General features: G+C 51.1%; 1 long non-coding RNA gene across 1 annotated transcript in view; it reads right to left on the reverse strand.

Moving 5' to 3' along the window:
• Positions 1–747: 747 nt before the first annotated feature.
• Positions 748–26701, reverse strand: part of LOC142905700 (uncharacterized) — a 52031-nt gene continuing 26077 nt past the window's right edge. The window contains exons 2-3 of the long non-coding RNA XR_012929718.1: positions 24606–24703; positions 748–1104 (exon numbers count right to left, since the gene is read on the reverse strand). This is a non-coding gene — a long non-coding RNA (uncharacterized LOC142905700). The remainder of the gene's footprint in view (positions 1105–24605; positions 24704–26701) is intronic.

The raw sequence follows: 26701 nt of genomic DNA on the forward strand, positions 1-26701 counted from the left end.
GCAATTGGCTCTCTCGCCGTCTCCTGATCGACCACGCGGCCTTACGGAGCCAACGCAGTTGATATTCCCCGGTAGGCTCCCGCACGAGTACCAAACGGGCCTCAAAAGTCGTGCTTAGCCTCCGCGGATGGGGAGATGGAGACGCGGGTGAAAGGGAAGTTGCTCCCAAGTGTACCGCGGACGCCACGACGTTCCGTGGCCCCGTGCCTGGCGCCGCGCGGATCCAGTGCTCGCTTGAGTAAGGCGCGTGCCAACTACTTGAGAGTCACGGCCAGTCACGCCGCATTGACGTCACAGGAGCGTGTTGAACCCGTGACGCTAAAGTGTTTTTTTTTTAGAGTTACGGTCAAGGCCCGACTCTCCAGCCACCCCCCCCCCCCCCCCACGTGTCTGAGCCCCTCCCCCATTGTGTCAACCCCTCCCCCCCCCTCCTCCCATTGTGTCTGGACGCTGCTGTCCCACACTGGTCTGGTCTCCACACCCCCCCCCTCACCCGTTTCCCCCTCCCCCCCCAATGTCTGGAACGTTCTCCCAGTGTCTGAGCCATCCCTTCTCCTCGCCCTCACCCCAAGAGAGTCGAGATCCACCCGTTCCCTCCCTCCCTGCCTGCCTCCACCCCCCAGCGTCTGAGATGCGATCTTTTCTCCCATTCCCTCCCATCCAACCCCCCTATTGTCTAACTCCCCGCTTCAACCCCAATGTCTACCCCCCCCCGCCCATGCCTCACCCAACCCCCAATCTCTCCCCCTTCCACCCAACACCCCAGAGTGTCCCGAGTCCCCCGCGCGTCTCTGCCGAGACGACGACGACGATGATGTCTCCGCTGCTGGACCGTCGCTTCCTCTTGAGCGTTCCACGTGGCGAGTATAAGCGTTGTTACTACTTTCGGTTATCTAGCTTTATGATAGGCTCGGCGATCACTCATACAGCTAGGTAACCAAAGAGAGTACACAACCTCTGCACATCTCCGCCGGTCCCTCGCCGTTCTTCCTTCCATCGATTCCGGTCGCGTGCATGCTCACGAGAACCGGAGTCTCCTCGCCGTCCTCTGTTCGTTAGAAGGGGGTGGGGCGGGTTGGGGGTTCCATCATCCGGCCCAGCGCCCTGCGCGAGAAAAAGAGACGGGGGTGGTGGGTCCGAGATGAGACGGTGTGACGATTGAAAGCGCAGCGCGCGTCTCACGATCGCCGTTAACTCCGACGACCATCGGAGCCGTCATCACGACGCAACGCAGAAGTTGAGCCAAACGCAGAAGTTGACCCAAACGCAGAAGATGCCTGAGGTTCGATCTTCCACAGAGCTCCATGGTCCATCCTAAACCGCATCCGCTCCTCGAACCGTGGTCGTCGATGCGGACGCCCGACGCACAAATGGGCAATTCAAAAACTCTCCGGTAGTAGCGGTGTGCGACTGTCGTCATCCAGAACAGACCGTCGTACAACGTGTAACGGACGTAATGCCCCGATCCACACATACAACGGAGACATCACAGCGATGATGATCACACTAACTCCGCTGCTCCCGACGTGGTCACCATCTGGGGCGCGACCACCTGAATGTGAAATTGTAGTCGTTGCTCTGCAGCTGCATCATCAGCCGTACGACACGAAGAAGATGACGCCCCGCACCTCCGAGAAGCACGGTTGGCTACGTACGGTGCGAAAGAGGTCCAACGTGCATACAACTCAAAATCATCGTTAGAGCGGTCGTGGTGATTATGAATCAGAAAATCAAGAAAACAGACAATGTGCTTCGTTCACATTGTCTGTCTGTCGACATGAAGTGAACAATAAACATAGAACATCCCATAGGCCGCCCACACGCCCTTTCTGAGATTGGCTAATTTACGCTGTGTTGGTTGGCGATGAGCAAAGCTCCCGGAGCGATTTCGACATTAGGCGTCTCGTCGGCTTTGCGTGAACCAATGCTGGGGGTGAAATGCCGGGACGATTCCAGGCAAGGAGCCTCGGTGATAAACATGGGTCTTATTTGTCTGCTTATTTTGTTCTTCATGTTCTCCGCAGACAGCGATTATTCTGTGTTGTGCATCGTAGAGTTTTTGTTATCGAAACTAGGAACCCATATCGAACAGAGACAGGTCCTTGCCCATAAACATTGGGCAGTTCACAAGCATTGGATCAAGGAACGCCTGACTGCTGATGAGACACTAAAAGTCAAAACCGGTCCAGAATGTCTCGCTTTGAACCAATGCTGCTGGGACAAAAATACTTCCAAAAGTCTGTGCAGCTGATGGGATGCGTTATCTACAATACTCTGTATAGCTTGTTATTTGGCGATTCTCCGTTGGCAGTGGCGCATGAGCACCGTTAATAAAACTCAACGCGTTTGTCAATAACACCGTACAGAAGACGTTTCGGACAACAGCCCTTCGTCATAACGCCTAATTGAAGATGTGCTACGCAGAAGAGCCGCTGCCCGAAACGTCGCCTATTATGCGTTTCCTCCTTAAGGCCGCACGCAGTGTTATTGACACGAGACGTGAGTCTTTATTTATTTATTTCTATTGCCACGTGTCACGGTTTAGACTAAAATAGAGCGCTTATCTTCTTTGGTTCTTTCGGTAAGGTCACCTAGAATGAGAATAAAATAATAAAATAACACAATAAAATTCTCACGACGTTTCGGCCACAATGCAAGCGGCCGTCTTCAGGTGAAAGGTACAGAGCTGTCAGGACGACAGAGCTTCAATGTCATCCCGACAGGTCTGTACCTTTCACCTGAAGACGGCCGCTTGCGTTGTGGCCGAAACGTCGTGAGAATTTTATTGTGTTATTTTATTATTTTATTCTCATTCTACGTGGACTTTACCGAAAGAACCAAAGAAGATGAATCCTTGCAGTCACGAAAGCTTTAAATCGAAAAATAGAGCGCTTACTTGCGTTGAGGAGTAAAGTGGTGACGGGATGTGACACTCGCCTCGGGAGGAGTGACGTCACGTCCCCTCGGGGTATTTGAGGGTGGACCCGTGACGTGTTCGGGGTCTTCGCCAGGAGCCGGGGTTGTGAGCGGCAGGAGAGTGGGGACCCAGGGTAGGGGAGAAGTAGCACCAGGCTAGGGGGGCGGGGGGCTACTTTACCTGGCTGGCTGAGTTGGTTGAACCGTCGGCCAGCGCTGTGGGGAAGAGCTCGTTTTGCCTGGGAGGCGTAGGGATTCCCAGTACCCTTCCCCCCGGGGGAGATTGGCTTAGCCGAGTCCGATGTTAACCCTTCCCCAACCCTTAGGCGGGAAGCCCTAAATCAACAGTTGGCGTCAGCCCCCACGACGACTGCTCTCCGTGTCCATCATTTACGCCTCAACACTTGCACCAGAACCTGAACCGCACCTGTACCTGATCTGTTCTGGTGCCTCTTGCTCCCCACGTTAGATTTGCACCGGTGTATGTGTGTGTGTGTGTATTTGTTCTTACGACATTTAAACAACTCGTTTGTCAACTGTTGGAATATTCCTTAAGGACCCTATGTACTCGTTGATGTATTTTTTACGTTGTGTTGCTGCTGCTGCTGCTGCGATGTTCACGCGCCACGGATCTCCAAGTGTAAAATAGCCGGGCTGGCTAAATGGAACCCCCATCCCCGTGTTGCGAATGAAATAAACTCGACACTCAAATATGTTAAAGCTGGAGCAGCAGCAGCAGCGACAGCAAGCGTGTGAGTGACGTAAATTTAGATGGGATATATTCAGACGTTTACAAATTTCTTTCCAACGCCTGGGCCATCATCATCTCGATCCGTGACCACGTGGGCTACCCTGGCCCGCACACACACAACATTTATCTCGATCCGTGACCACGTGGGCTACCCTAACACACACACAACATTGATCTCGATCCGTGACCACGTGGGCTACCATAGCCCGCACACACACAACATTTATCTCGATCCGTGACCACGTGGGCTACCCTAACACACACACACATTGATCTCGATCCGTGACCACGTGGGCTACCATAGCCCGCACACACACAACATTTATCTCGATCCGTGACCACGTGGGTTACCCTAGCCCGCACACACACACACATTTATCTCGATCCGTGACCACGTGGGCTACCCTGGCCCGCACACACACACAAAATTGATCTCGATCCGTGACCACGTGGGCTACCCTAGCCCACACACACACACACATTTATCTCGATCCGTGACCACGTGGGTTACCCTAGCCCGCACACACACACAAAATTGATCTCGATCCGTGACCACGTGGGCTACCCTGGCCCGCACACACACACAAAATTGATCTCGATCCGTGACCACGTGGGCTACCCTGGCCCACACACACACACACATTGATCTCGATCCGTGACCACGTGGGCTACCCTGGCCCACACACACACACACATTGATCTCGATCCGTGACCACGTGGGCTACCCTAGCCCGCACACACACACAAAATTGATCTCGATCCGTGACCACGTGGGCTACCCTGGCCCACACACACACACACATTGATCTCGATCCGTGACCACGTGGGCTACCCTGGCCCGCACACACACACACAACATTGATCTCGATCCGTGACCACGTGGGCTACCATAGCCCGCACACACACACAACATTTATCTCGATCCGTGACCACGTGGGTTACCCTAGCCCGCACACACACACAACATTGATCTCGATCCGTGACCACGTGGGCTACCCTAGCCCGCACACACACACAACATTGATCTCGATCCGTGACCACGTGGGCTACCCTAGCCCGCACACACACACACAACATTGATCTCGATCCGTGACCACGTGGGTTACCCTAGCCCGCACACACACACATTTATCTCGATCCGTGACCACGTGGGCTACCCTGGCCCGCACACACACACAACATTGATCTCGATCCGTGACCACGTGGGCTACCCTAGCTCGCACACACACACACAACATTTACCCATGGGCGCATTCACATGAGAAGAGAGGCAGTGATCCCCAACACCGTGTAGCCTCAACAGACTGGGGGCACGTACTATTGTATTAGCGAGTAGCACCTACGAAGGGCAGCACGGTAAAACGAATCGGCAGGTAAGCCAGCGACTACAACCGGCCGCCTTTGTCTCCCCAGTGGCAATGATTACTACACACCGCACCAGGTACTCATTTGAGGCCGAGTCGACCTAGGCGAGGCCCAGGACCGGTTCAGACAAACACACACACCCGTAGTTATATATGTACACACACACATGCACAAAAGCATACGCCGATACATAACATTGACACAGATGGATACACCTATGTGTGTACACATATTCGTGCATACGCACGTTCATGAATACAGCATGCACACTCATTGAGGAATGCCACGTTTCACACATACGTAAACACCAGCCACACACACACACATGTACAAAACACAATGATCGCCCCTCTAGACTTTAATAGACTCTACGAGATTGTTGGGTCAAGTTCTGTTAGGGGAGCGCCTATTATGGCTGGCACGGCACACGAGGAAGGGGGAGTTATCCAGCACCACGCCCGGCCGCCTTTGTCTCCCCAGTGGCGGTGGTTATACACGGCACTAGGTACTCATTTGAGGCTGAGTCGACCTTGGCGAGACCCAGGACCGGTTCAGATAATCGTCACTGTTGGTGTTGGCAGTGAGCGGGAATCGAACTCGGGTCGCCGGGTTCGGAGCGCAGCGTAGCGCTAACGACTACACCACCCACACAGACACACACACTAATATACACACACAAACACACACACTAACACACACACTAACATACACAAACATACATACACAAACACACATACACAAACACACATACACAAACACACTACCCACACAGACACACACTAACACACACACACTAACACACACAGACACACACACTAATATACACACACACTAATATACACACACTAACACACATACTAACACACATACTAACACACATACTAACACAAACACACACTAACATACACAGACACACACTAACACACACACTAATATACACACTAATATACACACTAATATACACACTAATATACACACTAATATATACACTAATATATACACACACAAACTAACATACACACAAACTAACATACAAACACACACACTGACATACAAAGATAAAGACAAAGATCCCCCATATAGCCTTAACAGACTGAAGGGGGCAAGTGCTGTTAGCGAGCACCTATGAAGGCCGGAACGGTACACGAGGGGGTGGGTGGCCAGCACCACGCCCGACCGCCTTTGTCTCCCAAGTGGCAATGTTTACACACCGCACCAGGTACTCATTTGAGGTTGAGTCGACCTAGGGGAGGCCCGGGACCGGTTCAGATAATCGTCACTGGTGTTGGCCGTGAGCGGGAATCGAACCGGGGTCGCCAGGTTCATAGCGCAGCGCGCTAACCGCTACACTACCGCTCCCCACAAACATACAGACACACACTAACACACTAACATACAGACACACACACTAACACACACAGATACCCACACACAGGCACACACACACTAACACACACGCAACCCCCTACACCTCCACCCCCACCTCGTCACATCACACGCGCACCCTCCGACTTACGGGTCACACTAAAGGACTGTCTGGGTCATGGGGGTTGGGCGTGGGGTGGGGGAGCTGGTAAGGGGAACTTTAATTGGGGATCCACCCACCTCATTAAGGCTTTGGGTTAGGGGTATACAGTTCTGTGGCCATGGGGGTTAGAGTTAGGGATAGTCTGTGGTGGTGCGGGTTAGGGTTAGACTGTGACCCTGCGGTTAGGGTTAGGGATATACTGTGACCGTGGGGGTTAAGGTTAAAGTTAGGGATAGACTGTAGCGGTCGGGGTTAGGGATAGGTTGTGACCCTGGGGTTAGAGTCAGGGATTGTGACCCTGGGGGTTAAGGTTAGAGCCAGGGATAGACTGTGACCGTGGGGGTTAGGGATAGAGTCGGGGATAGACTGTAGCGGTGGGGGTTCGGGAAAGACTGTTGCCGTGAGTTTTAGGGTCTGGGATAGACTGTAGCGGTGGGGGGGTTAAGGTTAAAGTTAGGGATAGACTGTAGCGGTGGGCGTTCAGGAAAGACTGTTGCTGTGAGGGTTAGGGATATACTGTAGCGGTGGGGGTTACGGATAGACTGTAGCGGTGAGGGTTAGTGCTCGGGATTACGGGATAGACTGTAACGATGTTGATCGTGAGCGTGGTGGAGCAAGGGACGTGCGCCGAGAATGTGGCCCTTAGCGGCGGAGGTGTTGGTGGTAGTGCGGAGGGTCGCGGTTGTTGGCGAGAGACCGCACAGAGAATCCCAGCCGCAATTTTAACAAAACCACAACGCAAGTGGCCCCTCAATACCCCTCCGTAACCCGGTACAATACTCGGCAATGACCAGCGCCGTTGTGGAGACTATAAACAACATCAACACACCAGCGCTCAATGTCTCTGTCCGTCTAACAAAAAAATATAAAGGTATTCTTTACATATCAAATCAGCCCCCGTGTTGATTCAAGAGAGCCTGATTGCAGATGAGACCGCGCGTGCAGAGTTTAGTTTATGACCGAATCAACGCTAGCCGACATGGGCTGATGGAAAGTATTAAGAATACTTGTATTTATGTAGAGAGACGGATATGCGAAGTAGATGCTGCGGTATTGTCCGCTTGTCTTTATTTTATAATCCAATTAGGTGGAGCGGTGGGCCACAGCGGTTGGCGCACTGCACCGCGATTCCCTGCAGGCCGAGAACAAAAGCAGGCACGGCGCGCACGCCGGGAGGGTTCTGGGTCACGGAGCGGGGAGATTCAGCTCCTCCTCAGGGTCAGGCCTTTGCTCTGTTGGCGTTCAACCTTGGCTCAGGCCTTTGCTCAGGCCTGGCTCAGGCCTTTGCTCAGGCCTGGCTCAGGCTATGGTGAGGCCTTTGCTCAGGCCTGTCTCAGGCTTTGGATCAGGCCTTGGTGAGGTCTTGCTCAGGCCTGGTCTCAGGCCTTGGTGAGGCCTGGCTCAGGCTATGGTGATGCCTTGGCTCAGGCCTGTCTCAGGCTTTGGTGAGGCCTTGCTCAGGCCTGAGCCAGGCCTTGGTCAGGCTTGGGTTAGGCCTGGCAAAGGCCTTGGCTCAGCCTCGGTTCAGGGTTAGCCACGGCTCAACGGCACGTGCTAAAACTACAGCCCAGTAAATATACAAAGTATCCTTAAAATAAAACCCACGCATCTGGAGTATTTTTTTTTTCTTACACAACTCACCAACCGCACGACCTTCGTGGAGTGTATCATTCAAGACAAGCAAATACTCTGGACTGGTTTCAACCTCCAATGTCTCATCAGCAGCAAGGTCTCCCCCCCCCCCCTCTCCTTACTGGATGCAGTGTTGGTGGAACGGCCGATGTCACAGGCACGAATCGTTTAACCCGAGACAGCTTTGGAGTAATGGTCCCGGCCAAGTTCGGGGATTTTCCACGACACTGACCGAGCCTGAGCCGAGCCACGGCTTTGTCAGCTCCTCACCTAACGCTGCGTTTTTCTGAAAGCAACCGAGGAGCGCGCAGCTCTCTTGCTGGACCGAGCCTGAGCCGTACCCGAGCCAAAGCTGTACCAGATCGTAGCCGAGCCAGAGCCGTGCCGGAGCCGTGCCACCACTGAGCATTCCGCCTTAAAGAGGAATTCCACGCACATTGTTCATCGGGTTCCGTTACCCGGGCATGCGCCACGCTTCATCCTTGCTGTGTCGTCGCACGCCCTGTAATCCAGCGCTGGCGTCAACACCCACCAACATCATCGTCGTCGATTGGCTGAAAACGTCTGTGTGTGTGTGTATATGTAGGGGGCCGTAGAGCTTGGGCAATAATTGTTGGTGGTGCCGGTTGCTCACCGCCACGTGGCTGCTGCTGCTGCTGCCCTGCTCGTTTGTAATTCCTCCTCCGAGAGAGCGAGCCGGTTGCTGTACGGCGGCGGCACAAGATTGACGTTATTATTTTACAATGCAAAGGGAGGGGAGAGTTGCAAGTCGTTGTTGGCTTTAATGGCCAGGACTTTTATTTTGAAGGCGCCCATTTAGCGTCTTTTACTTTGTTCTGCCTACGGGTAAAACACTGCACAGTGGGCGTACCGTTGACGAGATGTTAACTACCTCGCCCGGTACGCAGGAGGTCGTGGGTCCAATCCCTACCCCGAGACGCCTGCTGCTGTAGATTTGGAGTTTGCGGTGTCTCCGCATTTAGAATCAACATCACCACGCGTTTAGAATATTTGGCTGCTGCTGCTGCTATAAATTTCCACACGATGCCGACGATCCACTTCGATAAGCTACACAGCAGCTCTTTAGTGGACCCCCACCTGGTAAAATAAAATCTATTTCGAGTTTAACGCTAAGTCGCAGTCCTTTGCCAATCCACTGCTGGATGAAGGCCTTCCCCGTGACCAGACTTCACCGCGCTGCTCGGCGTGGCTGGGGGTGGCTCAGGCCTCGTTGAGACACATCGGTGTAAAATAAAACACAGTGGTACCTCGGTATGCGTCGTTAATTCCGTTCCAGAAGGTAGGACTTACACCGAAAATGACGTATATACCAAACGATTATTTTCCCATAAGAAATAAAGGGAAAGTAAATAATCCGTTCCAGAGTATAAGAAATTATATTTTATTTGGCATATTACACATTAATGGGGTTTGTATAATATAATTTAGACTACTCATTACTAAAACGCATACATACATTGAAATAAAAACACGTGAAAATTCACGGAGAGTTACAGCAAGGGTTGTGCACTGAACGAGATCTACAAGCAGACTGAGGAGCGGCGCTTTGTTTGAGTCGTGAACGGGGTACACGCGGGCACGAGGTGACTCATCCCGACCCATACAAGTTCTAGCAAGCAGCGTGTCGTATCCCTAGCAAGACGTCGTATCACAAGACATAGTATCACAAGACGTCGTATCACAAGACGTAGTATCTCAAGCAAGACGTCGTATCTCAAGCAAGACGTCGTATCCCTAGCAAGACGTCGTATCACAAGACGTCGTATCACAAGACGTCGTATCCCTAGCAAGACGTCGTATCACAAGACGTCGTATCACAAGATGTCGTATCCCTAGCAAGACGTCGTATCACAAGACGTCGTATCACAAGACATAGTATCACAAGACGTCGTATCACAAGACGTCGTATCACAAGACATAGTATAACAAGACGTCGTATCCCTAGCAAGACGTCGTATCAGAAGACGTCGTATCACAAGACATAGTATCACAAGACGTCGTATCACAAGACATAGTATCACAAGACGTCGTATCACAAGACGTATCCCTAGCAAGACGTATCACAAGACGTCGTATCACAAGACGTCGTATCACAAGACGTCGTATCACAAGGCGTCGTATCACAAGACATAGTATCACAAGACGTCGTATCCCTAGCAAGACGTCGTATCACAAGACGTCGTATCACAAGACATAGTATCACAAGACGTCGTATCCCTAGCAAGACGTCGTATCCCTAGCAAGACGTCGTATCACAAGACGTCGTATCCCTAGCAAGACGTCGTATCACAAGACGTCGTATCACAAGACGTCGTATCACAAGACGTAGTATCACAAGACGTCGTATCACAAGACGTCGTATCACAAGCAAGACGTCAAAACACGACGTATACCAAATTCGACGTTTCCCAAAGCGGCCGTATACCGAGGTGTGACTGTAACAAAAAATCACGACGTTTCGGGCGCAACACCAAGCGTCCGTCATCAGGTGGACGCTTGTGTTGCGCCCGAAACGTCGTGATTTTTTGTATTTTATACCTACTACGTGACTTTACCGAAAGAACCAAAGGGTATGGGGATTCCTGTAGTCACGAAAACTTCAAAATCGAGATCGACACGATGAGAAAACACGATTCGGAGTGGTCCAGATGTCTTGTGACCCCCTTCCCCCACCCTACGATTTCATTCGCTGAAACTTCTAAATTTTAGTTTTTTAGAGTAAGGCTTATTTAAAACATAAATAAATGTGCAAGGGACAGGGGGGGAGCGGGAAATGTCAGGGGTCAATTAATTTGTATGTCACAAGACATCTGGACCACCACATCCAGTCGTTAATAGCACTGTGCGTGGGGGAGGGAGTTAAATTAAAATTAAATAATTTGCGACGTTTCGGATATCGGTCCTTCTTCAGAGCACGATAAGATGTTTCACTTATCTCCTGACGAACAGTTTGTTTGCTATTATTGAGTGACATAAAAGCACTTCATTCATTGTTCAAATGTATTACCGTACTACAGAAAAGGGTCATTGCCCGAAACGTCACGTATTATATATTTGTTTACATTTTAAAGGCCACGCGATGTAGTTATCGACGAGTTTGCTTAACACGTCAGCACGTACACGTGGGCACATTGACACGCACACACACACACACACGGGAATAAATAAATACATACACACGTACACATGCTCACGGCAATACATACACACGGGATTACACACAAAGATAAAGATACCCCGTGTAGCCTTTAACATGCACACCATTGCAGATGACGAATTGCATTCACAAAGACACATCCATAGCTAGAAACACACACACAGACACCGATACATACTGTTCAATATTTTGCAAATACATAAACGCCTACACGCTGGTACATATATAGACACAGATGGATACATCTAAGTGTACACACATTAGTGGCCCGCCCATAAATGACGTCACACGATTTTTGACCCCACCCCCCTCGTCACACGGCGTCACAAAAAGTCAGACCCCCCCAAATATGACGTCACAAAGATCTGCCCCCCCCCCCAAAAATAAAACATGCTTCAAATCGCTTTAAACTATTGTCATTATAGTGCGTATTTAATGTGGCGCTGCACTCTGATGTTGTAGGAGAAAACATTTATTAAAAAGTATATTTAATTAAGTTGAACGTGTCGTCTGTATTTAAAGTTGCGGATTTTGATGTGACGTCACATTTCTCAACCACCACCCCCCCCTCGTCACACATCGTCACAAATGTCTGACCCCCCCACCCCCAGGTGCGTGACGTCATTTATGGACGGCCCCTTAGTAGATACGCACGTACATGAATACAGCATGCACACTCATTGAGAAATACACACAGATTTAAAACTACACACGTATATACAAAAAGACAAAGATCACCCGTATAGCCTTCAATGTACCGTTGGCGCAAGTGCTGTTAGCGAGCACCTATTAAGGGTGGCACGGCACACGAGGGGGTGGGTGTGGCCTACGCCACGCCAAGCTGCCTTTGTCTCCCCAGTGGCGATCTTTGCACGCACACCGCACTAGGAACTCGATTTTAACGCCGAGTCGACCTAAGGGAGCTCCACCATCGGTTCAGAGAATCGTCACTGCTATTCGCCGTGAACGAGAACCAAACTCTGCTTCGCTAACCACTGTTCCACCGCTCTTACAACACTGCCATTCCCTACACACCCCGTATAAAGACAAAGATCCCCCGTGTAGCCTTAACAGACTGTTGGGGCAAGTGCTGTTAGCGAGCAGCACCTATTGAAGGCCGACACTGTGGCACACGAGGGGCTGGGTGGCCAACAACCACGCCCGGCCGCCTTTGTCTCCCCAGTGGCGATGTTTACTACACACCGCACCAGGTACTCGTTTGAGGCTGAGTCGACCTGGGGGAGGCCCAGAACCGGTTCAGATAATCGTCACTGGTGGTGTTGGCCGCGAGCGGGGATCGAACCCGGTTCGCCAGGTTCGTCGCGCAATGCGCTAACCGCTACACCACCGCTCCCCACATATACCCCAGACACACACCTCCACACGAATATCACGCATTCATACAAAGACCCCCCCCCCGTAAATCCTCAACAGACGTCTGGGGCAAGTGCTGTACCGCAAGCACCCGTGCATGGTGCTGGATGGCCAGCACCACGCCCGGTCGCCTTTGTCTCCCCAAAGTGGCGTTAGCGAGCACATACGAAGGTCGACACGCCACGCACGAGGAGGTGGTTGGGCCAGTCCCGTACGTGCGCGCGCGTGCAATTCAAATCGCCTACGCGTACAATGTTCATTAACGCGCCGATTCGCGTTGGTTCAGCTCACTGGCCGCCGCTCAGTCGGAGGGACAAATAACACGGTCTAGATTTAGCAGCGATGAGATTAGGATTGTCTTCTCAAACTCCAGTTCTCGCGGACCCACCACCACCGTCTTCCCGGGTTCTGCCAATTTACTCCTCCCCATTCAGGTACAAATTAAATCGTTCAACGCTGCACGCGCCCGATGATGTTAAAGCACGTTCCACGCGACGCGCTCAGCAATGAACGCTGTCTGCTTTCATGGAGTCGCTTCACGTTAAGATTGAGATCTCAGTGCGCTTGTTGCACGTGTTCCGTGCGTGCGCACGTGTGCAAGTGTGCACGTGTTCCGTGTGTGCGCACGTGTGCAAGTGTGCACGCGCGTGTTCCACGTGACGCAGATAGCGTTAATGCAGAGACAGACACACGCAGAGAGAGACACCCACAGAGACACACATGCAGAGAGACACACATGCAGAGAGAGACACACACAAAGACACAAATGCAGAGACATACACAGAGACACATATGCAGAGAGAGAGAGACACGCACACAAAGACACACATGCAGAGAGAGACACACACAGAGACACATGCAGAGAGAGACACACACAGACACATGCAGAGAGAGAGACACACATGCAGAGAGAGACACAGACACATGCAGAGAGAGACACATGCAGAGAGACACGCACACAAAGACACATGCAGAGAGAGACCCACACCAAGACATTCTTACCTGATGATGGTTGCGTGTGTTGTTACCGAAACGTCTCGCATTCTATTATTATTTTATTTTCTACGCGACTTTACCGAAAGAACTAAAGAGTAAATTTACAACACTTCGTTATTGACTTGACACAGTATAACAATACACGTTCGTATACTCTCCACTGCTGGATGAGTTCCTTGTCCACGCCGTGTCCGGTTTGTCTGAATGCGGGGTTTTTGGCCAGGACCGGTTGGGATACAACTCGCCACTGATGTTAACCGTGGTGACCTGGAGTCGAACTTGGCTCTCAGTAATCACTCAAGGTGATGAGTGTGGCTGTGATAATCGTTAAACACAAACCATCCTTCTTCCAAGCAGATGTCAGTCATGGAGGGGGGGGGGGGGGTGCTTGACCATACTTCCCCACGCTGGTCAGTGCGGGTTAGTGAAGGAGACACAGGGACACCGAGACAATGGGACATGGAGATACGGGGCTAGGGGGACATGGATACACGAGACATGGATACAGAGAGACATGGAAATAGGGGGAACATGGAGACAGGGAGACACGAGGACAGAGATACACGGGACACCGAGACATGGAGACAGAGAGAGAGACGGAACGATGGGAACAGGGAGACACGGATATATTGCGGGACAGGGAGACACGGGAAGGACACTAACGTCTATACTTATTCTACTTGTAGTTCGTAAGGCGAGAACAATCCTAATTCCATATTCCTATGACGGGGTATAAGCGTGATATACATTTCAATGAAACAGAACTACAGCGACAACCACAACGCTCAGCTCTGCAGGCTCACAGAGCGGTAGTCATTTTACCGACCCCGACGAAAGGACGACGACGATGATGATGATGAGACTCATCACACGCGGCGTGCTCTCACGTCGCAATTATCCAACCTCGCGCGTCGGGCTAAACCGGCTACACCTGCCGCAAGTATCCCTCCGCGACCGCTTCCACACTTCACACGCGCACGTGTGTGTGTGTGGAATAAAAAAATAGTTCCATTGTAAAAGCCCCGATTCACCGCACAAGGATACATCCGCCCCCCCCCACCGACACCCCTTTGATTGCTGCTGCAGGGGTAACTGCCGTGGACGTGATAGATCCCTCTTGATTTGAAGCTTTCGTGACTGCAGGAATCAAACTCTTTGGTTCTTTCGGTAAAGTCACGTAGGTGTAAAATAAAATAAATCACGACGTTTCGGGCGCAACACACGCGTCCGTCATCAGGTGGGAAAGGGTTATAGATCACGTGGGCGTTATAGATCCAGTGACGTCATCCGCAAGCTTCGGATGAAGCCCCCCCACGCGGAGTCGCCCGTGGAGTCGCCCATGGAGCGATGTTCTGAACGTGGGGGGGTTCGTGACGAGGCCGTAGCCATGGAGTCAACATTGGGGGGGGGGGGAATAAATCTTCCAGGAGGTCTGGGGGTCCCCCCCCCCAGAAAAAAAATATAAATTTGAAAACTCATTTCCTGCCTAAAAGATAAAAAAAAAATTACTAAAATATAAAAAAATTTACTAACACATGGGATGGACTTTCATTTATTTTTTTACAATAATGTCTCATAGTATTATTGTATTACATTGCTCTGTTTTTACTTTTTTACCTTTTATTGTTTCATTGTATATGTAATGGCAGAGATTAGGGATTAATAAAGTACAACCATAACCACAATCATATAAACATACATCTATACATTGATGTATATGCAGACAAGTCCAGATATTGTGGCCAAGGTTTAGCAAATTGTTGTTTTTATTTACATAGCACAGCAATTATTAATTTAAAAAAAATATTGTTTATAACAATATATTGGGGGTGGGACATTTTGAGCATATTTGAATATTGGGGGGGGGGGAGATGTACCCCCCCAATATATATTATAATTACGGCCTTGGTTCGTGATGGTGTTGATGATGGTGTATGCATGTTTGAACTTCTTTCGCACCGTACGCAGCCAACCGTGCTGCTATACCGTATAGCTCTCTTTCAAACGCGACCTGGCGATCACAAGTGATAGCTCAACGAAGTGGGCTCATCATCGCCGTGTGGACATCTATAGTAGCCAAATAATCTAAACGCGTGGTGATGTTGATTCTCAACGTGGAGGGGAAAAAACCAGGTGGACCAGGAGCGAAATCCACACGACCACGGGGAGAGAGAGACACGCAAACTCCAAATATACAGCAGCAGCAGCAGGCGTCAGGGGTCGGGATCGAACCCACGTGTCCTCCTCTATACCAGGCGAGGTAGTTAACATTTCACCACAGAGAGAGAGACACGCAAACTCCAAATATACAGCAGCAGGCGTCAGGAGTCGGGATCGAACCCACGTGTCCTCCTCTATACCAGGCGAGGTAGTTAACATTTCACCACCGAGAGACAGAGAGACATGCAGACTCCAAATATACAGCAGCAGCAGGCGTCAGGGGTCGGGATCGAACCCATGTCCTCCTCTATACCAGGCGAGGTAGTTAACATTTCACCACAGAGAGACACGCAAACTCCAAATATACAGCAGGGGTCGGGATCGAACCCACGAACGTCCTGCATACCAGGCGAGAGAGGAGGTTCTCTCTCAAATCTCATCACACAAAAGAGACTCGAAACTTTGAGACACGCGTGCGATCTCGTGGCTCTTGGAGGAGGAGCGGTGGCGCAGCGGTTAACGCACTCCGATATGAACCCACGAATAATTTGAGATCGATTCCCAAGCCATTTTACATTTAGAAACAAGCGTTTAGAGTAATTGTTTCCCTTCTACGTGACTTTACCGAAAGAACCAAGGCTATAAATAGTGATTGGCTGTTATACATTTAGACGTGATAAGCCGCTTCGTTGAACTGTCCGTGTGTGGCCAGGTCGCTTCTGAAACAGAGATACACAGCAGCTCAGTGGGCCTTACCTGGTAAAATAAAATACAAAATAATAGTTTTAGTTGCGTATAATACGAAATCACAGCCCATCTGCACCGGTCCCGGGCCTCCTCCAGTATAAGGGTGAGACTACAGTCACTTCTCATGCTCATTTATCAAAAATAAAGGGTGTTTCTTGCGGGTTTGATCGCGTAAATGTGTTGTTAAACCCACCACCACCCGACACAGCCAACTGGTAATGTTTGTCACGTAAACACAACGTGCCAATTAGTTACTTGTACAGCACACCAGTGTGTTGGAGAGTAAACCCATAACATTTACCATACGAGTACGGTGATGTCTATCTGATGATGACAGCAACCAGCTTCATCGGGCGATTAGTTACAGGTGTCGATGTTACACGCGTCTAGCCCTTCGAGAACATCGTCATCATTAGTCTTGCCCTTCTAGAACATTATTCGCGAATGGACATCGGCGAGGCAGAAAGACGGGGGCTTCGTCTCCGCGCATTAGCTGGGACTATCCCGCCGATAGAACGACGACATTGAGAATATGAAGCGGCCACACTCTCACGCGATCGTCCCCGCGTTTGCGTTGTGCGTCTAACCCTTGAAGAACGTGATCATCTCAGGGACGGAGCTACGGGGGGGGGGTGGGGGGCTGGGGGGGGCTGGGGGGGGGCTCAGCCCCCCCTGAAATTTTGGGAAAGTCGGTAATGGGGATAACCGGATATCCAGCTGCTGCAAAATGCTGCTGGCTACCACCTTGTGCAGCCCTGCAGGCTGCCACCTCGTGTGCTGCTGCCCTGCAGGCTGCCACCTTGTGTGCTGCCCTGCAGGCTACCACCTTGTGTGCTGCCACTTTGTGTGCTGCCCTGCAGGCTGCCACCTCGTGCTGCCCTGCAGGCTACCACCTCGTGTGCTGCCACCTTGTGCTGCCCTACAGGCTACCACCTCGTGTACTGCCACCTTGTGTGCTGCCCTACAGGCTACCACCTCGTGCTGCCCTGCAGGCTACCACCTCGTGCTGCCCTGCAGGCTACCACCTCGTGTGCTGCCACCTTGTGCTGCCCTGCAGGCTGCCACCTTGTGTGCTGCCCTGCAGGCTGCCACCTTGTGCTGCCCTGCAGGCCGCTTGAGCGGCAGCCTTTCGAACTTATCGAACTTATCAGCCACATCAGCGGCTCCGACCTATTAATAAACTCCGCGTTTAAATACAATTAAATTAGTTTGATACACTGAGATATCTCAGAATATTGAAGTCAGCCCCCCCCCCCAAAGTCAAAATCCTGGCTCCGCCCCTGATCATAATGTACATATCGCTCAGCCAGGATCGTCTATGGCGTAAAAAAGACAGATGGTAAAACATCTCAAACTAAACCTTATATTTTATTTTACCAGGCAAGGACTCGCTGGAGCTCTCTTGTTTCCAGAAGCCACCTGGTGATCACAAATGATTATAGCTCCAACACAAGTGGCTCATCATCGTCGCCACGTGGAAACGTCGAGCAGCCGAATACTCCGAGCGCGTGATGTTCATTCCAAATGTGGGTGATGCTGCTGCTGCGTTGGCAGCGGTAGTGCAAAACAGCAACCACCACCACCACCACCAACTCGGGACGTGTGTCAATGGACCTTCTGCACGGCGCACACGCCATGTGGCTATGACGAAGGGTCATTGACCGAAACGTCGCCGATTCGATAATTGTTCCTATTAAAGCCATGTTTTGTACCGAATGTACGTACATTGGCTGCGACCAGACCTTCTTAGAACGCGAGCAATATTTACGTCATCACTCGGCCTCGATGCGTCTCGTCGCCCTTCGGGAATATGGTCGGAATGTCCGTCAGTCACAGTGACGATTATCTGAATCTGGCGCGCTGGGCCTCTCCTAGGTTGACTCAGCCTCGAGTGGGTGACCTGGTGCCGCGTGTAAAAAAAAATATCGCCACGAGGGAGACAAAGGCGGCCGGGCGTGGTGCTGGACGCCCAGTCCCTCGTGTGCCGTGCCGGCCTTCATAGGTGGTGCTCGCTAACAGCACTTGCCCCATTAGTCTGTTAAGGCTACACGGGGGGGGGGGGGGGGGGGTCTTTGTGTTACACGAGTCTGAGAAAGATTGGGATTCGACGTTCTTTGGTGGCATCAGCAGACCAGCCCCGCGTTCACGTCTGGGCTCCCGGTACGTTCGTGATGATGATGATGATAGTGCCGCTGATAATCGTAATAATGGTGGTGGTGGTGATGGTGGTGGTTGTGGTGTTGGTCTTGATGATGATAGCGATGGTGTTAGTAGTGATGATGATGATGGGGTTGGTGATGGTAATTGGCGTTGGTGATGATCACGTTGGTGGTGGTGATGATATAATGGTTTGGGAATGATGTTGATGATAATGGTTTTGGTGGTGATGGTGATGATTGCGGTGATGGTAATGGTTTGGGGATGATGTTGGTGATGATGGTTTTGGTGATTGTTTTATGATGTGCCCGACCTGGCCAGATGTCACAACAAGCAAAGCAGGTTTATGTACGTATACACCTGTTTACCTGGGAACGTACATAATGCATACACAATATACACAAAACAAAAGACAAAGATTCACCGTATAGCGTTTGCCAGACTGTTGCGGCAAGTGATGTTCGCGAGCACCTATATTAAGGCCGGAACGAGGCCACCTTTGTCTCCCCAGATGCTGATGTTTACACACACACACGGCACCAGGTATATACTCATTTAAGGCCGAGTCGACCTAGGGGAGGCCCAGGACCGGTCCAGATATTTCGTTGCCACGGGTGTTGTTTTTGTTGGCGCCCGTGAGCGATCCGTACGGCGATTCCATCACACGTGCGGACATGATAGACACATACAACGTTCATAATAAACTTTTTTTGGGGTGTTAGATCGCGTTATTATTAAATGCGTCGTAACCCCCCACCACCCGACACGGCCAATCGGCAAGAAAAGTGTCACGTTGACAAAAGACAAATAGCGAAAGCCTACGTGCTAAACTGATATCAAACGTTCACATGGCAACATACATACACACGTGAGACACACACACATACATGATGCGTACATGATAGCTACCCCATACGTTGCACGCTTTTACAGAGCGTCCGTTAATTCACACGTACGGCACAATGCAGTATACAGAACACTTACACGAGACACGTGGTCATCGTGAAAACGGCGAGCATCCGTCACGAAAGTGTGCTTCCTTGCATCATGCGTGATGCACTATGTGAGCTTCCTTGCATCATGCGCGATGCACGTATGTGAGCTTCCTTGCATCATGCGTGATGCACTATGTGAGCTTCCTTGCATCATGCGCGATGCACGTATGTGAGCTTCCTTGCATCATGCGCGATGCACGTATGTGAGCTTCCTTGCATCATGCGCGATGCACGTATGTGAGCTTCCTTGCATCATACGTGATACACGTATGTGAGCCTCCTTGCATCATGCGCTATGCACGTATGTGAGCTTCCTTGCATCATGCGTGATACACGTATGTGAGCTCCCTTGCATCATGCGTGATGCACGTATGTGAGCTTCCTTGCATCATGCGTGATACACGTATGTGAGCTTCCTTGCATCATGCGCACGTATGTGAGCTTCCTTGCATCATGTGTGATGCACGTATGTGAGCTTCCTTGCATTATGCGTGATTCACGTATGTGAGCTTCCCCCTGCATCATGCGTGATGCACGTATGTGAGCTTCCTTGCATCATGCGTGATGCACGTATGTGAGCTTCCTTGCATCATGCGTGATGCACGTATGTGAGCTTCCCCCTGCATCATGCGTGATGCACGTATGTGAGCTTCCTTGCATCATGCGTGATACACGTATGTGTGCTCCCCTGCATCATGCGTGATACACGTATGTGAGCTTCCCCCTGCATCATGCGTGATACACGTATGTGCGCGGACATTGCTGCACGCGCAACGCTCGCGTGCAGCGCGACCGCCTTTGTCTCCCCGACCAGAGGTTCGCGCCCGTTGCGGGCTACAGACACGAGAGGGGCGAGAGAAAACTGGGAGTGGTGGGGGGCCCCTGGGGAATCTCTACCGATGGTGTGTTCACTGCGCCGCACAAAAGCCAAAGATGTCCCGTGTAGCCTCGAACAGACTGTTGGGGCAAGTGCTCTGGGCGAGTCAGCAGCTACCGACGAATGCCGGCAAACGCACACGAGGGAGTGGGGGGTCAGCACCACGCCCGACCGCCTTTGTATCCCCTTTGCGGCGATGTTGCATACACGCCCGTACCAGGTGCTGTACTCGTTTGAGGCTGAGTCTACCTAGGGGGAGGCTCAGGACGGGTTCATAAAAGCGTCACACCACACAACCCACACCAAGACAAAGATCCCCCGTATAGTCTTAACAGGCTGTAGGGGCAAGTGCTGTTAGCGAGCACCTATGAAGGCCGGTAACGGCACACGAGGGGGTTGGTGGCCAGCACCACGCCCGGCCGCCTTTGTCTCCCCAGTGGCGATGTTTACACACCGCACCAGGTACTCATTTGAGGCGGAGTCGACCTAGGGGAGGCCCAGGACCGGTTCAGGATAATCGTCACTGGTGGTGTTGGCCGTGAGCGGGAATCGAACTCGGGACGCTGGTTCACAACGCAGCGTAGCGCTAACCGCTACACCACCGCTCCCCACACACACCGACGCACACACACCATAGTACACACACATCATAGTATACACACACACACATCACAGTATACACACACACACCACACAGTACATCACACAGTACACAGATCACAGTACACACACACACCACACAGTACACACACCACACAGTACACATCACACAGTACACACACATCACAGTACACACACATCACACAGTACACACACACATCACACAGTACACACACACACCACACAGTACACACACACACATCACACAGTACACACACACACATCACACAGTACACACAATCACACAGTACACACACACACCACACAGTACACACACACATCACACAGTACACACACACCACACAGTACACACACACACCACCACAGTACACACACACATCACACACCACCACAGTACACACACACATCACACACCACCACAGTACACACACACATCACACACCACCACAGTACACACACACACCACCGCAGTACACACACACACCACACAGTGCACACACACCACACAGTACACACACACACACCACACAGTACACACACACACCACACAGTACACACACACATCACACAGTACACACACACACCACACAGTACACACACACACCACACAGTACACACACACATCACACAGTACACACACACATCACACAATACACACACACATCACACAGAACACACACACATCACACAGAACACACACCCACCACACAATACACACACACATCACACAGTACACACATCACAGTACAAACATCAAACACATCGCAGTACACGCCATAAGTAAGGATGTGTGACAGCTAACGCATCAGTGCAAAATAACACCGTAGTACACACATCACATTACACACACACACAACACAGTATACACGCAACACAGTACACACACACCACGTTACACACACAGTACACACACATCACATTACACACACACAGTACACACACACCACAGTACACACACACCACAGTACACACACACACCACAGTACACACACACACCACAGTACACACACACAGTACACACATCACATTACACACACACACACAACACAGTACACACACACCACAGTACACACACAGTACACACACAGTACACACACATCACATTACACACACACACAACACAGTACACACACACCACGTTACACACACAGTACACACACACCACAGTACACACACACACCACAGTACACACACACCACAGTACACACACAGACATCATAGTACACACACACAGTACACATCACAGTACACCCTACACACGCCCAATGACTTAATTTGAGCCGGGTCGATCCGGGGTCTGCCAGACGGAAGGTATTGTTGGTACCCGGCACACCACCCCCAGTATATTAGTTTTGCCGTGTCTACCACCACCACCACCACCACTCAGTCGTCACAGGCACCAATTCACGACCAACAGCGACACACACACACACAGTACACACACGCAGCACACATACACAGAGTACGTACACAGTACACACATACGGCGCACACAGTACACACATACGGCGCACACAGTACACGCATACGGCGCACACAGTACATACACACGCAGTATTCACACATCACACAGTACACACACAGTACACACACATCACACAGTACACACGCATCACACAGTACACACGCAGTGCACACATCACACAGTACACACACAGTACACACACAATACACAGCACACACACAGTACACAGCGTACACAGCACACACACAGTACACAGAACACACACACAGCACACACAGTACACACAGTACGCACATCACACAGTACACACACATAACCCAGTACACACATCACCCAGTGCACACATCACCCAGTACACAGTACACACACACCACACACATCACCCAGTACACAGTACACACACACCACACACATCACACAGTACACACACACCACACACATCACACAGTACACACACACCACACACATCACACAGTACACAGCACACACATCACACAGTAAACACACACAGTACACACAAAGCACGCACATCACACAGTACACGTACGCAGTACACACACAGTACACGTACGCAGTACACACGCAGTACACACATCACACACGCAGTACACAGCACACACACAGTACGCAGACACAGTACGCACACACAACACACACAGTACACACACAGTACGCACATCACACAGTACACAGAGTACACAATACACACACAGTACGCACATCACACAGTACACACAGATTACACAGTACACACACAGTACGCACATCACACGGTACAAACAGTACACAGCACACACACAGTACATAGCACACACAGTATACAGCACACACAGCACACACAGTACACGCACATCACGCAGTACACACACAGCACGCACACAGTACACACACAGTACACAGTACACACACAGTACATCACACAGTACACAGTGCACACCACAGTACACACACCACACAGTACACACAGTACACAGACAGTACACATGCAGCACACACGCAGTACACACACAGTACACAACGCATGCAGCACACAGTACACACATCGCACAGTATACACAGTACACACATCACACAGTACACACACAGTACGCAGTACACACACAGTACACACGTAGTACACACATCACACAGTACACACGCAGTACACAGCACACACACAGTACGCACACACAACACACACAGTACGCACATCACACAGTACAAACAGTACACACCGCACACACAGTACACAGCACACACAGCACACACAGTACACGCACATAACGCAGTACACACACAGCACGCACACAGTCCACACACAGTACACACAGCACATCACACAGTGCACACATCACACAGCACATCACACAGTGCACACATCACACAGTACACACACAGTACACACACTACACACACAGTACACACGCAGTACACACAGTACACATGCAGCACACACGGAGTACACACAGTACACACGCATGCAGCACACAGTACACACGCATGCAGCACACAGTACACACACATCACACAGTACACACACATCACACAGTAACCACACAGTACACACGCAGTACACTCAGTACACTCAGTACACACACAGTATACACGCATGCAGCACACACAGCACGCACATCACACAGTACACACACAGTACACAAACATCACACAGTACACAAACATCACACAGTACACACACATCACACAGTACACACACATTACACACAGGACACACATTACACACACAGTACACACACAGTACACACACAGTACACGCATAGTACACACACTACACACACATGCAGCACACAGTACACACATTACACACACAGTACACACACAGTACACACGCATGCAGCACACATACCGCGTGACCTTTAGGAGTTCTCGGCGTTCTCTTCCCCCCTCCTCCCTCTGCCGGGATCCTCGCCACGAGAGGAGGAGGCGGAGGAAGAGGCGGAGGCTCTGCCGGGGATGGAGGGCGCCGACAGAGACACGGGGACAAGGAGAGACACGGGGGTATAGAGACAGGCAGGGAGAGACACGGGGACAGGGAGAGACACGGGGGTATAGAGACACGGGGGTATAGAGACAGGCAGGGAGAGACACGGGGACAGGGAGAGACACGGGGGTATAGAGACACGGGGGTATAGAGACAGGCAGGGAGAGACACAGAGACAGGCAGGGAGAGACACAGAGACAGGCAGAGACACGGGGATATAGAGATACAGCAACACAGACAGAGACACGGGGACAGGGAAAGACACGGGGATATAGAGACGTAATGACACGCAGGGAGATATGGAGACATAGTAACAGAGACACGGGGAGGAAAATACAGAGATATAGACGTGGAGATAGAGACACGAGACACGGGGGGGAGGGGATCATAGAGCGGAAGATATCGAGACCGAGATGAAAACGCTCACACAGAGAGACAAACACAGACACGCACACACAGAGAGACACAGACACGCTCACACAGAGAGACACAGACACGCTCACACAGAGAGACACAAACACAGACACGCACACACAGAGAGACACAAACACAGACACGCACACACAGAGAGACACAAACACAGACACGCACACACAGAGAGACACAGACACGCACACACAGAGACACAAACACGCAAACACAGAGAGACACAAACACAGACACGCACACACAGAGAGACACAAACACAGACACGCACACACAGAGAGACACAAACACAGACACGCACACACAGAGAGACACAAACACAGACACGCACACACAGAGAGACACAAACACAGACACGCACACACAGAGAGACACAAACACAGACACGCACACACACAGAGACACAGACACGCTCACACAGAGAAACACAGACACGCTCACACAGTGAGACACAAACACAGACACGCACACACAGAGAGACACAAACACAGACACGCACACACAGAGACACAGACACAGACACGCACACACAGAGAGACACAGACACGCTCACACAGAGAGACACAAACACAGACACGCACACACAGAGAGACACAAACACAGACACGCACACACAGAGAGACACAAACACAGACACGCACACACAGAGAGACACAAACACAGACACGCACACACGGAGAGACACAAACACATACACGCACACACAGAGACACAAACACAGACACGCACACACGGAGAGACACAAACACAGACACGCACACACGGAGAGGCACAGACACGCTCACACAGAGAGACACACACACAGACACGCACACACAGAGAGACACAGACGCGCTCACACAGAGAGACAGACGCGCTCACACAGAGAGACAGACGCGCACACACAGATACACAAACACAGACACGCACACACAGAGAGACACAAACACGCACACACGGAGAGACACAGACACACTCACACAGAGAGACACAAACACAGACACGCTCACACAGAGAGACACAAACACAGACGCACACAGAGAGACACAAACACAGACACGCTCACACAGAGAGACACAAACACAGACAGGCTCACACAGAGAGACACAAACACAGACACGCACACACAGAGAGACACAAATACAGACACGCACACACGGAGAGACACAAACACAAACACGCACACACACAGAGAGACACAGACACGCACACACAGAGAGACACAGACACGCACACACAGAGAGACACAGACACGCACACACAGAGAGACACGCACACACAGAGAGACAGACACGCACACACAGAGACACAGACACGCACACACAGAGAGACGCAAACACAGACACACACACACAGAGAGACACAAACACAGACACGCACACACAGAGAGACACAAACACAGACACGCACACACAGAGAGACACAAACACAGACACGCACACACAGAGAGACACAAACACAGACACGCACACACAGAGACACAAACACAGACACGCACACACACAGAGACATAAACACAGACACGCACACAGAGACACAAACACAGACACGCACAC

This window comes from Petromyzon marinus, chromosome 57, assembly GCF_048934315.1.
Source record: "Petromyzon marinus isolate PM22_M1 ecotype Great Lakes invasive population chromosome 57, UKy_Petmar_22M1.pri1.0, whole genome shotgun sequence".
NCBI lineage: Eukaryota > Metazoa > Chordata > Hyperoartia > Petromyzontiformes > Petromyzontidae > Petromyzon > Petromyzon marinus.